The sequence below is a fragment of the Bidens hawaiensis genome, unplaced genomic scaffold (assembly GCF_021521415.1).
Source record: "Bidens hawaiensis isolate Kalapana, Puna unplaced genomic scaffold, B.hawaiensis_p1.1 tig00018849_1, whole genome shotgun sequence".
Lineage (NCBI taxonomy): Eukaryota > Viridiplantae > Streptophyta > Magnoliopsida > Asterales > Asteraceae > Bidens > Bidens hawaiensis.
Genome location: NW_027492864.1, coordinates 265,230 through 281,916, shown reverse-complemented (window position 1 = coordinate 281,916; position 16,687 = coordinate 265,230). Strand labels below are relative to the sequence as shown.

The window sequence follows — 16,687 nt, the reverse complement described above, 5'->3', positions numbered from 1 at the left end:
AAATCATTTGTAGACTGACTAGATTTGGTGAAAAATACTGGAGCTCGACTAGGTGAATTTGATGATGATGATTGACCGAGGGTGGATGAAAACATCTGGAAGTTTCCCTGTGGTGGTTGTTGAGTGGGCTTGAACAGTGAAAAACTTTCTTGAGACATGAGAGCACTATTAGAAGCAACGTTATAACCGGCAACACTATAAGAACTAGCATGATTTATTGCCCGTTGTTTATCATCCATATCGCAGGCTTTAATAGTGGCAATCATTTCAGTCATGCTCATTCTATTAAGATCTTTTGTCTTTTTGATAACTGCAACATTCATGTCCCAATTTTTTGGCAAAGAATTCACTAGCTTGTTGTTAATTTCTGAGGTTTGTAGAAAGATTCCAGCAGTTCTCATTTCAGTTACAAGTGATATGAACCTTTGAAGTTGGGATTCCAGTGTCTCTCCCAGAACATGATTAAACATATTAAACTTTTGTCGCAGCAGGTCTTGGCGACTTCTCTTCATATCCTCATTTCCTTCATAAACTTCTATCAATGCTACCCACAACTCCTTAGCCGTTTGAAGTTTTCTAAACTGAAGGGCAATCTCGAGTGAAAGTGCCATGGTTAGAGTTGAAAGAGCTTTCTCATCTTCTTCAACTTTAGCAAAATCCTCTTCATCATAATTAGCAACCGGCTTCACAAGAACCTCGTCTGAACCCTCCCTTTGATAGGTGATCCTTTGAGGTCCCCTCACAATGCTTCTCCAAATTTTCGAATATTTCATCTTGGCATAGTGTTCGAAACGGAATTTCCATTCACTGAATCCCTCATGAGATAATAGACGGGGTATACGAGTAGCAGTGCCCATGATGGAATAAAGTTCTTGGTGAAGTGATGACTTGATGGAGCTGTTGCCGTTAGTTAATTGGGCCATTTTGATTTTAAGTCTAAATAAGATTAAGGTCCACTTAAAAGACAGTCCAGATTAATGGTCCAGGCCCAACACAGCAGACTGGGCCGAGACGTTGACCGAGAACACACCCTTTGACTAAGTTTTGACCGAAAACACAAATCGTTGACCAATTCTTTGACCGAAAACTCAATTTGTTGACCAACTATTGACCGAAAACCATTCTTGGCCGATAACTCAATATGTTGACAAGCCGTTGACCAAAAACTACGATTGTTGACCAAATCTTTGACCGAGAACACAAAAATGACCAAAAGTTGACCGAAATCTCTGATTTTGGGCAAATTTTAGCCGAAAACTAAGTATGGCCGAAAACTAAGCTTAGATAAGAACTGATTATGGCCGAACACTCCAAACTTTCCAGTTTTTGCTGCAACAAACTTCCGAAAATTAGGGAGTGTTGATTTATTTCCAAATCAAAGCCAATCTTTACCCAAAAACAGTTCAGTCTTCTTCTCCGATCAACTACTCGCCGGAAAAATCACCAAACCTTGTAGATGATATCCTCGAATCGTTGATATCACAATAACGAGCCTGAATTCGTCAAAGGCTCTGATACCAATTGAAGTCCCGAATCTGGATCACTACAATATGATATCAACTAAACGAGTATTGGTGCGGAATACCAACACTCGGTGATTCAAGAATACGAATAATAACAAGTAAAATAACACACGATTGCTTCAAAACACACATATATTATTGAATACGTCGGGTGCTTAAGCACTTACAATACTTGATCACCAAAATACTAGGAATGAACAACCTTTAACCCTATACATAACATGCCTATATATAGGATAACCAACACGGCCCAAAACATAGAAAAGCCCACCGAGAACACACTTGTGTTCTCGGTTTACATGTAGCCCGTACCCCAAGCCCAACATCACCAGATTAAGTACAAACCACAAAACCTTGGCCCAACACCCTATTCTTATGTTCTCCCCCCCCCCCTACCCCCACCCACCCCAACACACACACACACACACAAAACTATACGAATCAGCTCAACTTGCATTGCTTATATATAAGTCAATAACCTGACCGTCGCTTGTGATGTTGGTGTCATAGAACACAAGGAATAAAACTCTGGTGTAGTGTATGGTCCTTGAAATAGACTCTTGAATATCACTTTGTATGCCGCTTCAGTTAAGTGCATTCTGTCCCAACTAGCATATGTATCTGGTTCATCACACAAAATCGTAGATACGTTTCCACATATTGCCAAAGCATTGTAATTATACGAACCTTTACTTCCACAACACGCTTTCAAAGCCCCATTCGTGAATCCTACAAGAAGATGGTATTGCAAAGCTAGATTTTGGGTGTAACAAACTCAGATTTTTTTTATGAATTAGGTGGTTTTATAAAAAAAAGGAAAAGAAAAAATGATTTTAGATGGCTGATTAAATTTTAAGTGCTTTTACGTAATTTGTTATACAAAATAGCGAATTATAAGGACACATTAGCTAACATTCCAAGTGGCAATCCATGTCATCAGCGTAATCCGCTATTTGAGATAGCGGATTTGACACTGACACTTGGAAAGTTAGCTGATGTGTCCTTATAATTCACTATCTGAGATAACAAATTACCTAAAAGCACTCAAAATTTAGTCAACAAAAAAAATCCACCAATTTATTTCAAGTTTATAATATGTTGAATACCATATTCATCCGGAGAAATGTAAATTTGCATGGCAGCATTGTAGTAGTCGGCGTAGATGATGATGGCATTAGGATTAAGCTCTAGAATCTGATTTAGATTAACTTGATGAGACAACGGGTTATAGAATCATGCTCTCCATACACACCCGACTCACCTACAGTCAAATGCGAGGAAGAGCATCCAATTGGAAAGATTCCCGGAACAACTAGAGTTTGAGCCCCCATCTTGATCAACTCCTACGAAGGAGATGGCTGAGTTAGAACTGGGCACTAAGTGAACACAATATAAGTTCTCTTACACAAGGGCTGCTTTAGTTGGGGCCAGGGGTGGCCCCGGCCCCCTTCGTTTTTTCGTTCGGTAGTGTAAAGTTATTTTTTTCGGCCGAATTTTTTATACATAGCGTAAATTTACCCGTTTTCGACCGAAATTTTGAGTTCGCCCCCTCGGTTTTTGCTCGGTAGTGTAAATTTATCCACTTTTTGCCCGAAAATTTTTATACATAGTGTAAATTTACCCGTTTCCGATTGAAATTTTGAGCCCGACCTCCTTCTTTTTCGCTCGGCAGTGTAAATTTATCCTTTTTTAGCCACAAATTTTATATATGATACAAATTCACCGGTTTCCGACCTAAATTTTGAGCCCTCTCCCCTCTAGTCTATAAATTTTTTTATACATATTGAGTCCGGGCCCCTCAACGTGTATGTCTAAGCTTCGCCACTGCTCTTGCATTCACCTTTTAACTATATTATTGATGACAATTTGAGGGGTCATTTTAGTCATTACAAACGGCGACGTTGTGTACCCTAATTAATATTAAACTATGAAGATTTCTTTGTGCCGGGTTGATGTTATTGACAGTCGTACTCGTACAACTTATTAAATGGTGCAGTGCGTCTGTGAGTCGAGGTGAATTCGATCGGTGCCGGGTTACGAAACCAGTAATAAACACCTCCCCCCCCCCAAAAAAAAACTTTGTTAACGCAAAAATACAACAAATTAGCAAACAAAAGTCACGTTGTAGTTACGAACCAATGACACCTCGATACCGGTTGGTATCTGGTTACAGCGTAAATTCGACCACACCCAAATACAACAATTTAACATATTTAAAATATAAAAAAATGCGATGAACAGAAAAAAAAAAACATGTGCGTTGAAGTTGTGAATCGATACAAATTCGTTAATTCTGGAATCAAGGGACAAATAAGTGATAAAAAAACTCAGTTTGAATCAATGTTGTTGGCACTAAGTCATACACATAAAACCATGTGTTGTGGTGGTGAATCGGCACGAGATCGGTTGATATCAGGTTATGACACCGAAATTAAAGCAATAAATTAATTCGTTCACACTCAAAATACAACAATTTAGCATATTTACCTAAAAAAGACGGTGGCGAAAACAAAAAATAAATGCACATTGTGGCCGTGATCTGACGCGAATTGGTCCAGAATCGATGGACAAAAAAACTTAGCTTGCGACCGCAAGCTAACGCAAATTTGGTTAAAATCATTTGACGGTATCAATGGTAAAAAAAATTGTATTTTACGACGAGGAACCAACATGAATTTAAAAACGAAAAACAAATTAATAACAAATAAAAAAGATGGCCAACCACGTGAGGCCACGTGGACCAATCATGTGGTTGCGTCGCCAAACTTCTGAGTGTTAATTGTGGCTTCTTACATTAACGGTCGAGATGATGGTATCAATAACAAGTGGAACATATGGTTTGATCTCGTCAATTTGCTTTCCCAAAGATAATGGAATATTGTAATCGTTACCACCAATCTCACCCACGAGTATCAAAGAATTTCCAATGAAGTTTTTACAGTCTGCAACAATTATAATCCATCAATATTTGTATTTATGAGAAATTAGTATGCCTAATCTTAAAAGTGAATTTGTACATGTAACCCACATCAAAATTATTAAATTAATCTCTCATTCTATTAGTATTTTAAAAAAATCATCAAAAAATTGTGTTGAAAATTTTTTTGTATGTATTGAAACAATGTTGTTAAAATAATATCTACTAAATTAGTAATTGTTTTTCTATAATTATTTTCTTCCATTAATCAAATATAGTATTTTTCTTACTTTTAAATAACTTATTACAATATTTTTCCTTTTTAGTTTTAATCATCCGGTTATAACTACTACCATTCACTTTATTTTTAATAAAAAGTTAATAAAATGTATGTTACACAAATTAAATAAACGTTTATTAAACAAATCAGAGTTTATTTCGTTATAACTATTACCTTCAAAATATCTAGCCTTATTTCACCATCTTTATTTTTTTCTCATTCAAGAAAATCTTAGATAGAGAAAGCTAGAGGAAGAGAGAGAAATTGGATTTGAACTTTTAAGATCAGTGTCGAGATTTGAGCACACCATCGTGTAAAGAATCATATTTCGTGAAGCTTGACTAGTGGAATCAATCAACAAAAACCTTAAACATCATCAATTCGTTCGGAAGTGTGTTAGGCCTATTATAGGCGGCTCAACCATTTTGGTAGATTAAAGCGAATGAAAATTTGAGACTCTTATTTCTATATAAATTTGGTTTGTACTTTCAAAAATTTCATTTATCCTGCTGCATTTTTAATTAACTGAGTAACTTAATCAGAAAACCAAAATAGTTTTGTTTGTCACTGTTATATAACATAAACTAGATAATATTACATTTGTTTTTTAAAAGAAACCAACCTAAATGCAAGGTGTTAAAGACATAAACGTAATGAATGTAAATTTATCGAATGATATTTCATCATCATCATCGTACTCAGTATATCTCATCAATTGCAAAGTTATGATATGGTCTGAGAAGGGTAAGATGTAGATATCATTACCTCTATGCTTTATGAATATCGAAGGATATTTGATTATATAAAAAAAGTACTTGAAATATTGTAATAAAACATTTATTGAATTAATCATTGTTTTGAAAAAAGTAAAATCTACTTAAAAATACTAGAAAAATAAAATATATCAAAAAAATATTTGGACATTTATTCCAAATTAGTCATTGTTTTGAAAAAAAAAAGTAAAATCTACTTATAAGCTGTTTATGTGGTGAATAGTAATCGAACAACGGTCTATTAAGTATTACAAAATAAATGGACTACGCTAGCGACATTACACCGAAACAATTTCCTGGTTAGACAAACAAAACTATTTTTATATAACACTAGTTTTTATCCCCCGTATTACGGAGGTCGTTTTATATTATTTGTTTTTAATATTTATCTATTTTTTGAATTTTTATTTTTTATTGTATGAAAATTAATAATATACTTATGGTTTGATATTAAATTGTTTCATAAATAAAATTAGATGTTATAACTCGGTTTAAAAGCTATATGAGTTTGATGGGACCCAATACCCGTTTATTTTTTTTACTAGTTTGATGGGACCCAATACCCGTTTATTTTTTTTACTATAAAATTGGTTTTTTAATTATAATAACATTTATCTTTTTTTAAATAAATCATATATTAATTTTTAGTATATTCTTACTTTATAGGATTTTTGTATCAAATATTTGGTGAGATTAGTTTTTAATTTAATGAGATGTTATAACCCGTTTAAGAAATATCTAGGTTTGATAATACCCATACCCGTGAATTCGGGTCAAATGCATGAGAAGCCTCCATTTAAAAATCAAACAAATCTGGTGACTCCAAAAAAAGGGGGAGCGACCACATCGCGACACGTAAGATTTTTGTTTTCGTTTATATATATTATAGATAGATACTAGATTTAGAATCTGTGTATTACATAAGATTTATCAAATAATAAAATATAAGATCCGTTATTTGAAAGAAATGAACAAAATTAACGGTAAAAAGGAGATAAAATATATAGTACGAGCAATAAGTCTATAATCTCAAATTTACAAATTCGAAAAAATCTCTTTATATATAACTTTGCCAAAATTGTTTTGACCCATTATCCATGAATAAATGTAATGAATGAGATGAGAGATTTAAGAATTAGAAGAAAGATTATAGCTCATTTGTCAAAATTATTTTGACACATGACACATAGATATGTAGGATAAATAAGATGAGAAATTCGAGAATTAGAAAGAAAATTATAAACCATTTGCCAAATTATATCGACCCATTATCCATGGATAACTAGAATTAATTAAAAAGGAAATTATAACTCATTTGTTAAAATGGTTTTGCATTTTAGGGTTGTTTAAGAATAACAACATTTTCGCTTCGCATTTGGTAAAACATTCACCTTATCGATAAATTTCTATAAGATGTCAGTTTTTTGCATAGACAAGTAGCATAGGCCTAGTTTTCACTAAGACATAGTCATCATCTAGACATAGTTCTTGCGTTTACAGAGTTTATACAAAGGCTATGCGAAAACTATAGTAAGCAATAACTTGGGTCATATATTCATATATAGCAAAAGACTGTGTTACGCGAAAACTTGAGGTGAATACAATAACTATAGAAGTTTTCGCCTTTAATAATGGTATTAATACGTAGACCTTTAAAATTAAAAAAAAAAGTTGGGTGATTTGGACGCATTTTATCCGACTAGGGCATATTTTGATCGACTAGCACATAGAGCCTTCGATTAGACAACATTTAAGACACCTAGGGTCTGATTAGCGCGCCTAGGCACCAATTTAATCGGCCATTGGGCTAATTTTTGAAACACTGGTCATGGCCTAACTCCAGCATGTAGCATGTTATGTTGTGTGTAGGACCGCGATAAGGCTATACCCGAAGTAAGGGTTGTTAGCATAGAAAACTAACCAGAAGTAGTATTGCCATCAGTAAAAGGCAATGATTGTTTAAACCATTCTAATTGAACCCTTAAATATCCACTTTCGTTAAACACCATACTTCCGTACCATCGTTCTTCCACAAAGGTCGAATTCATTGCTGTAGTACCCGTGATCGCGTAGTTCACTCCTTGTCTCAGTGCTGCCACACCGCTCCTCCCTTTGGCGCTCCAATATGGCGGAATCAACCGTAACCCAAGACTCTCCGCTAATTCAGAGATTAACATCAAACTTATTAACATCACTTGGCTGAAACCAAACAGCTCAATTCAAGTAAAATATTTATGCATATTAATATGTATGTTATGTAGTAATATATAGGGGAAAGTTAACGTAAAATGAAATTAACATGCTAATTATGAAAATCAGTAGAGTATTTATACATACAAATAGAGTAATTATGTATTTACATCGTAAAGTAATTATGTAATTACATCATAGAAATAACTGTGTTATTATTTTATGATGTAATTACATAATTACTCTACTTGTATACAGGGGCGTAGCCACTAACACCCCAGGGGTGTCCCCCGTCCCCTGTGAAAAAAAAAATTTAGTGTTAGTATGCCGAAAAATTCCCGACCGACCCCTGTAAAATTTTGGCACCGACCCCTGTGATACTTTGAAGCCGTACCCTGTATAATTTCGAGACGACCCCATGAGATTTTGAGACTAACCCTAACCAAAAATACAATGACAATTTTATAAATATAATTATATAAACGTTATATAAACATTTTTTTCTATTAACTTTGAATTTAATATTAACAAGTCCATTAGTCCAATATCCAATCCAATTTTTAAGCCCAAAACCCAATTCAAACCCTACTCAATTTTTAGTCCAAAACCCAAAATCCCATTCTAACTTCTAAAATTTATTTTTTTGACCGCCTCTACTGCCTCACTTCATCATTTCAATGGATGATGACTACATTAACATACTAACGCCAAGAAAAAAACAAACATGAAAAATCGCCAATATTATGAGTATGATTATTTCAATGCGGTTCTAGATTTGCAAATCCAAGAGTTTGGAGATCGTTTTAACGAGGTAACATCCGACATTTACTTGTTTTGTTGAGTTGTTTGACTCCTTGTGATAATTTTCGGGCATTTTCTATTCCAAAAATATTACGATTAGTCGAGTTGTACCCATATGATTTTGATGAAAGTGATAAAAGAAGACTCCCGGTTGAACTCACGACATACATCGATAATTTGAAAGGAGATAAACAATTTAAAAACTTGAATGGTTTAGCAATCTTGTTCAATTGATGGTTCAAACAAAGAAACACCATTCCTTTGCATTGGTGTATCATTTATTAAAGTTGGCTCTCGTATTACCCGTCGCAACCGCAACCGTTGAAAGATCATTTTCGGAGATGAAGTATGTGAAGTCCGATTTGCGTAATCGAATGGGTTATGAAAATTTAAGCGACAACTGTATTTGTTACATTGAGAAAGACTTGCTTGTCAATGCTAAAGTAGATGATGTAATAGTTAGATTTCAAAAAATAAAAACTCATAGAGAACAACTTTAATATATTTGTTTTCTAATATTTTGTTTGGTAATCTTTTTTTTATATATATGACCCGATTCGACCCGACCCGATTCGACCCGACAGTTGTATTAGTGCCGACCATAAAAATTCCCGACCCCTGTGATAAAATTTTCTGGATCCGTCACTGCTTGTATATATAATTACTCCACTTGGTTATCATAATTAGTATGTTAATTTTATTTGTATTTGATCAAAACCGGTAATATATATACCTACATATGACTTAAACATTCATACACATAATTATTTACGAATGTGTCGTAGGTTCTGTAAATAAACAGACTTTAATAGTTTTTTATAGAATGTTAAAAAGATATAAACATTATATTTCAATTACTTTCTTATATTTTAAAATAGAAAAAACAAGTGATTTAGTTTGTTTGAAAAAATTTCTTCGTCATATATTAGAAGTGTAAATAATAAAATAAAAACCAACATATTAACTTGATGGAAAAATGAAAAGAGAGAAATGTTAAGTATGAGAATGATTTATGCTCATAAAAAAAACTTTTAAAAAAATAATAAATAAATTATAACTCAATATATATATAAAAATTAATAAAACTAAAAATGATTCCCATGCCATTCCCGTTCCCAAAAACATTGAAAAGACGCAATGCCGAAAAAAAAACGATGACGAAAATAAACAAAAAAAAAACACAATGATAAATAAAAAGGATACAATAGATCGCAAAATACGACATAACGTCGAATAAAATATAACATAACGTTGAGTTTCTATAAATAAGTCACAGTTTATTTGTTTCATATATATTACATTATTGTTTATAATAAATAAATAGAGTTGCATAAGGTTTATGCAATATCGGGGAGGTGTTTTGATTCACTTGATTGAATAAGTCTAACACATACTTTCTCATAATGAAAAAGTACATAAATTGAATTTTGTTATATTAATGGTTCTAAAAGCATTTCCAATTGGTTCTTCATACTCATCTCTATTTCTAAAATTTAAAAAAAATCATCTAGATAATCACTCCAACTCATTCCTTATCTTCAAACTCCATTTCTAAATTTAATGAAATTTTATAGGAAGCCTCCAAATTTAGAGTGTTGCTACAGCACTTCATTTCCAACTACCCTTCCATGTACAAATCAAAAGCCTTCTAAACGAACTGAATTTCAGGTGTTGGGTTCTTGCTTTTAAAAAGCGAGAGGCGAAGAAAAGCGGCGGGGTTTAAAACAGAAGCGCGAAGTGCTAGGCGCAAACGCGAGTGCTTTTTATATGCTAGCGAACATATTTATATAATTTTTATATATGTATATATCATGGGTGGTTAGCATCCCGACCCATAATGTAGCTATATTTAAGCATTATATATGATTTAATATCACCTACACATACAACCTAAAAAACATATTGTACAACATTTAGATGCTTAAAAACCACTTGCGTACGAAAGATGAGAACCTCAGCTTCGCTTTAGGTTGCTTTTTGTCTAAAAATCTCGTCTCTGGCTCACCTTTTAAACATCGCTCGCCTTGACTAGCCTAAAGCGACGAAGCCCTCGCGTTAGGTCGCCTCTCGCCTCAGCTCGATTCAAGCGTGCTTTTTTAAAACCAAGGTTGGGTTAACCTGACCTTAATAAGCAATTCCAATTAACTAGAAAATAAAAATTAGATAGTGAAACTTCTATAAAAATATATTAGAAATAAGTTTAAATTGAAAATAATAATAAAACAAAATAGTTAGTAGTTAAAATTATAAATAGAAGGAAGAGAAAAAAGAATATAGAGATGAGAATGGAGAATGAGTTGGAGGAGGTATGTATAAAATGAATAAATTAAAGAAATTGTGTTTTTTAGTTAAAATGCTCTTAGAATCCATTCAACATCTCAATCTCTATAATTACACTAAAAATATTGTATTTCTCAATTAAATAATACTTTATATATATATATATACACCTCTCAAGTCATTTCATAAAGTCGGACTAGAGTCAAGCTCAACAGGGTCTTCTTTCGTCTCGTGCCATTTTTGTGGCATTGGATGAACCACAAAGCGGTCTCTTTGATCCACAACATTATGCTTGCGTTGATGTTGTGGCCCATTGAGCGTTGCTTCGTATCCTAGATATGGAAAACGATGTGGGCATGGGGTCTCATGGGATCCTTGTTTTGCCCTCATTATATATATATATATATATACAGGGGATGGTTCATGCAAGAAGTGTGAGAAATGAATCTCATCCATTGATTTTGTTTAATCAATGGTCATTACTCAAAATGACATACTTGTAATTTTAATCTCACCATTTTAATGTACTTTTAAATCAAAAGGTTATATTTGTAATTTTTGTTTACCATTAAAAAAGAAACGTGCATCTTATAATTAATTAGTGTATTAAATCTTCCAATTAAAGTCACATTAAATCTCATTTTCTAAATCCATTTAGTATTTTTGTTGTACTATCATTTTGAAGGTTTATAAATGCTTCATCTAATCTTTTGAATGATGAGTATCATGTTATTTGCAAGAGTACAGTAGCGAAAGTCGTAAAAACCTCTTGTATCCCTATGAAGTGTAGGTACATACGTACACACATACATACGTAGATACGTATGTACCTACGTCTCTACATGTGTACGTCCCTACGTACGTACATACACGCATAAATACGTCGGTACGTACCTACCTGTGTTCCTATGTGCGTACGTCCGTACATGCGGACATACCTACGTGCCTACGTACATGCATGCCTATGTACATATCTATGTACTTACGTACATTCATAAAGTATATGGTATACGTATAAGTTTCATATGTTTTGTAGTATGGGTTTTGATTTTTTTTAGTGTGATACATGTTTTTTGTTTTGCAGTATGTTAAGTTTGAAACGTTGGACAAACAAGAACATAATCCAAAAATTATATCAAATTAATTTTGCTATATTGCGTATTCCCATTTCAGTTGATGGAATCAAATTCTCACATCCTACACATAATTAAAAAAAAGTTAAATTTAAAAAATAAAGTTAATATGTAACTTTCCTTGAGTTATTACATGCCATAAATAAAAAAACCATTTTTTACTAGTATACCCCTATTTGATATATAAAACAAAAAATAAAAGAAAATTTGTGATTGGTCCAATTGACTTCTCGCAATAAGAAACACTTCTGAAATGAACCAAATCTTATATATACATATATATATATATATATATATATATATATTTATCATGACCTTTTCTATCTCTTCCGCCCACAACCACTTTCAATAAATATTAAAAAATAAAATGGGACTAACAAAGTTTCTCCATATATATAAAAAAAATCACTATCTTTTCTTACCCCTTTACTCGCAACCTTAGTTTACAAAAATCTCCTTACAACTTTTAAAACTTTTAAAAAGATGGGTTAAGAATGTACTAATTTTTCCAAGTTTGGCACCCATCTTAATCAACAATAGGAAAACAACTATTGAGTACTCTTCATTTTTCGGTTTATGATTTAACATTTAATCTTACTATAATGTTAAAAGAATACATACTATCCAAATGACATTCAACTAAGTTTTTCACATAGACTGTCAAGTGTATAAGTTTTCAATTTAATAAATTTCACTTCATTATCTATTTTGGTTTAATTAAAATTATTTCATTTTTACAGTTTTGAACTAGAATGATAAAATGAAAAATACGTTGTTGGTGGGAATCAAACTCACTATGTACCTTACTTTTAAAATGTTTGTGGTTTACCAACTCATCTAGGATGATTTAATACTAACCTTAGATTTTCATAACCTTTCATTTTGATTTCTTTAATTGAAATATAAATGCAAGCTATTCTTACTAATCTATGTATTTTATAAAATACGTTATTTTTATTAATGATTTAAATAATTGACAATATCATTTCAATTAAAAAGAATTTTAAAATATCTTTAATTCCTTCATATTCTTCGTGTTTATCATATATATGTATATTTGAGATTTTCTATATTTTACATGGACACCAACCCAGTTTTCTTTAATAATAGAGCATCATCTGTACTCTCTCCTAAGGGTGTACCAACCTCCATTCAGGTCGGTTAGTACACTCAACCGAAACCTAAATCAACAGGTCTGTTATGGGCATGTATAAAACCAAAACCGAATATCGATTAGCAAGCTTGGTTATGTCACGATTGTCGTTATTTCGGTAATTGTCCAACGTTTTCTTTTTTGTTTTGTTCTAAGGGTAAATACCACAAAAAACAAACATAAGTTCTGTTTTTTCTCTTTTGATTTTACAAAAGTTTTTCAATAATTTACACATTAATATTCCCATAAATTTGAACAAAGTTGTGAAAAATGAACTTTAGCCACATTTTCACAACCCACATCACTGAAAAACTAATACCACATAGTAAAAGTAGTCAAATATAATATTCTTTTTTTAATGTATTTCTACACCTCACGTAAATATTGTAGCTACAATAAATTATGTTTTGAGGTTGTGTTAATTTTCAATACCAGACCCCTAGTGGGTGCCTAGCTTGTAAAAAATTGTTGATTGATTTTTGTACTAAATAACATAATATATGTTGGTTTTTATGGTATTTGCTCTTGTTTCAATTAAAAATGAATCGGTTGTGATGTTCTAGGCTTGTTTATGCATGTTGCTAAAATACATATGTTCTAGCTCAGGTGGCATGGAAATACATTGAAAAAACACACAAATATGCATGGTTCGGTTTCGGTTAATTTGGTTAACAAGGGGGCTAAACCCGATGGCTCATTATAGAGCTTCAGTTGACCATAACCGCATAGTTTGGTCAGATTTTGGTTAAGTTCGTATAACTTTAATGGTTAACAGTTCAGTTTTTTGTTACGGTCAGACCTGGCGAAGAGCTTGTGCAAGGCCCATAATCTCAGGAGTCCCATATCTATATGTTTTAAATATATATATTTATATATATATATATGTATATAAAACAAAAACTTGTAAAAAGATGTTGCTTGGTGCAGTGGTAGGAATTCGGTTTGTTAACCGCATAGCTCATGTTCGATCGAGTCTCGTCCACACCCATTTTTTCTGGTTTTCTATTAAGTTTTTTAGGTTGGGTTTCATCAAATAAAACCATGCCCAAACTCTATTCAAACTAATATGTAGTTTTTTTTATTTCACTGTTACAACTAATTAATAAGCGCAGCTTGTTATCCGCTTACCTGCCTCTTTATTGTAATTGAATCATTTTATTTTTAATATTATAGACTATTGATTAATTTAAAACAAGATTTATTAATAAGCTAATTATGTTTAATATTTTGAGGCCCATTTTTATAACTTGTGCAAGGTCCACGATGGCTCTCGAGCTCTTGGGACAGCCCTGGTTATGGTTTAGTTAATAATCACCTATATGACAAATGTTACCGTCATTGAAAGTCATGTTAATACCCAAACTGTTTTAAGCCAACAATCATATTGAACACCATACTAACTAAAACACCATAATAAGAGTTTTCACATAGGCCTTATTAATTATATAAATAAGGCCACGATTATTATATGATAAATGGGCCCAATATTATGTTGCTACGTTAAACAAATATCATATATGAAACAGGTGAAGAAATGTATAAATAAGGCTTATTATATGATAAATGGGCCCAATAAACAAATATCATATATGAAACAGGTGAAGAAATGTATTAATTTTCCGTATGAAATAAATTAGTAATAACATGAATATGATGTTGCACCTAAAATTTACGAATAAGGATATTATAAATATTAAACAATAATTACGTGTGCGGTGAATAATTAAAGACGATTTTTAATTATTAAACAGTAATTATAACGTGAATTATGTTGCACAAGCATTAAGAATATATATAAACAAATAATAACGTAGATAGCAATCATTGCAAGTTGCAACACATGATTCCTGTATCCTTAACGAACGAACATGAACAAGAAAGAATCTCTTCTTCGAATTAAATCTACGCATATCGAATTCAGTAAAGACTTGAATAAATGTCTTCCTTCAAATATCAACCTTTAAAGCCCTATCAATCTATCACAACTCTGTGGCACCAACTTTCTCTTTTACTTAATATTAAATCTACGCATATCGAATTCAGTAAAGACTTGAAGAAGGCCTCACAACTCTCTGACACCAACTTTCACATTTACTAAAAGAGATCAAACTTAAAGATACACTAGGCTTGTTAAGGCTCGACGAGCCTAAACAAGCTTCCCATACAAGGCTCAAGCTCAATATATAAGTAAACGGACTTTATTTGAAACTCGGGCATGGCTCAAACTCGAAAAAGTTTGGCTCGTTTAAGCTTTTTATCGATGTGAGCTCAAGTAGCACGCAGACGGCTTGGCTCTTTAAAACACCTAAGTCCTTTGCTTGTAATTTTCTAAAAGATTTATGTTTTTATAACCGATGTTTTGAAACAGTCAGAATGAGTGGGTTCAAGGACAATGCCAGCGGTTCCAGCCAGTGCATATTACAGGAACACCAGCTGCAGCAGACTCTAGGGATGGTGGGTCCAGGGGCAACCGAAACTGCAGTCACACCGGCTGTGGCAAAACGGGTACTGATGGTTTGAGAGGTTGTGTCTTTCATGGTCAAGTTTAGCAATGTAACGTGGATAGTGTCGAATTTGTTTATTTCATGGCTGTTTTTTTGTGCTCATGTTGCTAAACCATTGCGTCACGACTTTTTAACCGGCTGTTTTTTTATAAATTTATAGTATGACGTCAAAAAAACTGCGGGTGCAAGGCGATTTTAAAAATTAAAATTTGTTGAAATCGTGGTTTTTAACTTTTGGTCATAAAAATTCGAAACTGTCGAATCTTTGTTCAAAAGAAAGTTAGTGTGGTCTTTACAATGTTCACGCCTTGCGCAAATGTGGCGTTCTTGGTTCATGTTTTCCTTGTGCGTTTAACGATGAGTTGGTTGTTATGCTGAAAGATCTTTCTCATAATGTCCTTCAAATGAATAACACTCTTCCAACTTCAAGGGGGTGTTTGGTAGAGGGATATGATTGGGGAGAAATGGAATTAGAAGTATTTCTTTTGTTTGTTTTCCACTTTTCATTTCTATTTCTCTTTCTATTTCTCTAAAACTAGAGAATTCCATTTCTCTTTAAAACAAAGAGAAATCCATTTCTCAGCAGCCTCCTCATAGCATGTCACCACCTCGTCTCCGGCCACCACCCCGTCTCCGGCCGCCACCTCGTCTCCAAGTCTGCAACCGCCACCTCGTCTCCAAGTCTGCAACCGCCACCCCGTCTCCGCCGTTCGCAGTGGTGAACACAGAGATGGTAACCGGTTGATTGTGGTCGCAGGTGGGTGACAGTGGTGGTGGAAATCGGCGGTGGTTGCAGGTGGCTTCTGATTATCATCATCATCATCGCCACCACAACCATCACCACAAAATCTCCAAAGAGGCAGTGATGACAGATCTGAGCCTCCTTTTTCTATATCTTATGTTCCAAAAATATGAATCTTTTTAATTTCTTGTGTACTGTGGTTGAAGAATGGGGTTTGGTGGCGGCAGCCGGTGGTGGTGGGCTGTGGTTGAAGAAAGGGCTGTGGTGGTGGTGCTGGTGGTGTGGGGCTGTGGTGGTGGGGCTGGTGGTGGTGGTGGGGCTGTGGTGGTGGTGCTGGTGGTGGTGGGGCTGTGGTGGTGGGGCTGCGGTGGTGAGTGGTGTCAGGTTGGGT

The 16,687-nt window shown here is 33.6% G+C and overlaps 1 pseudogene; it reads right to left on the bottom strand.

Annotated features, from left to right (window-relative positions):
• Window positions 1–1,971: 1,971 nt before the first annotated feature.
• On the bottom strand, window positions 1,972–7,722 carry LOC143557231 (GDSL esterase/lipase At1g31550-like; annotated as a pseudogene).
• Window positions 7,723–16,687: the final 8,965 nt, after the last annotated feature.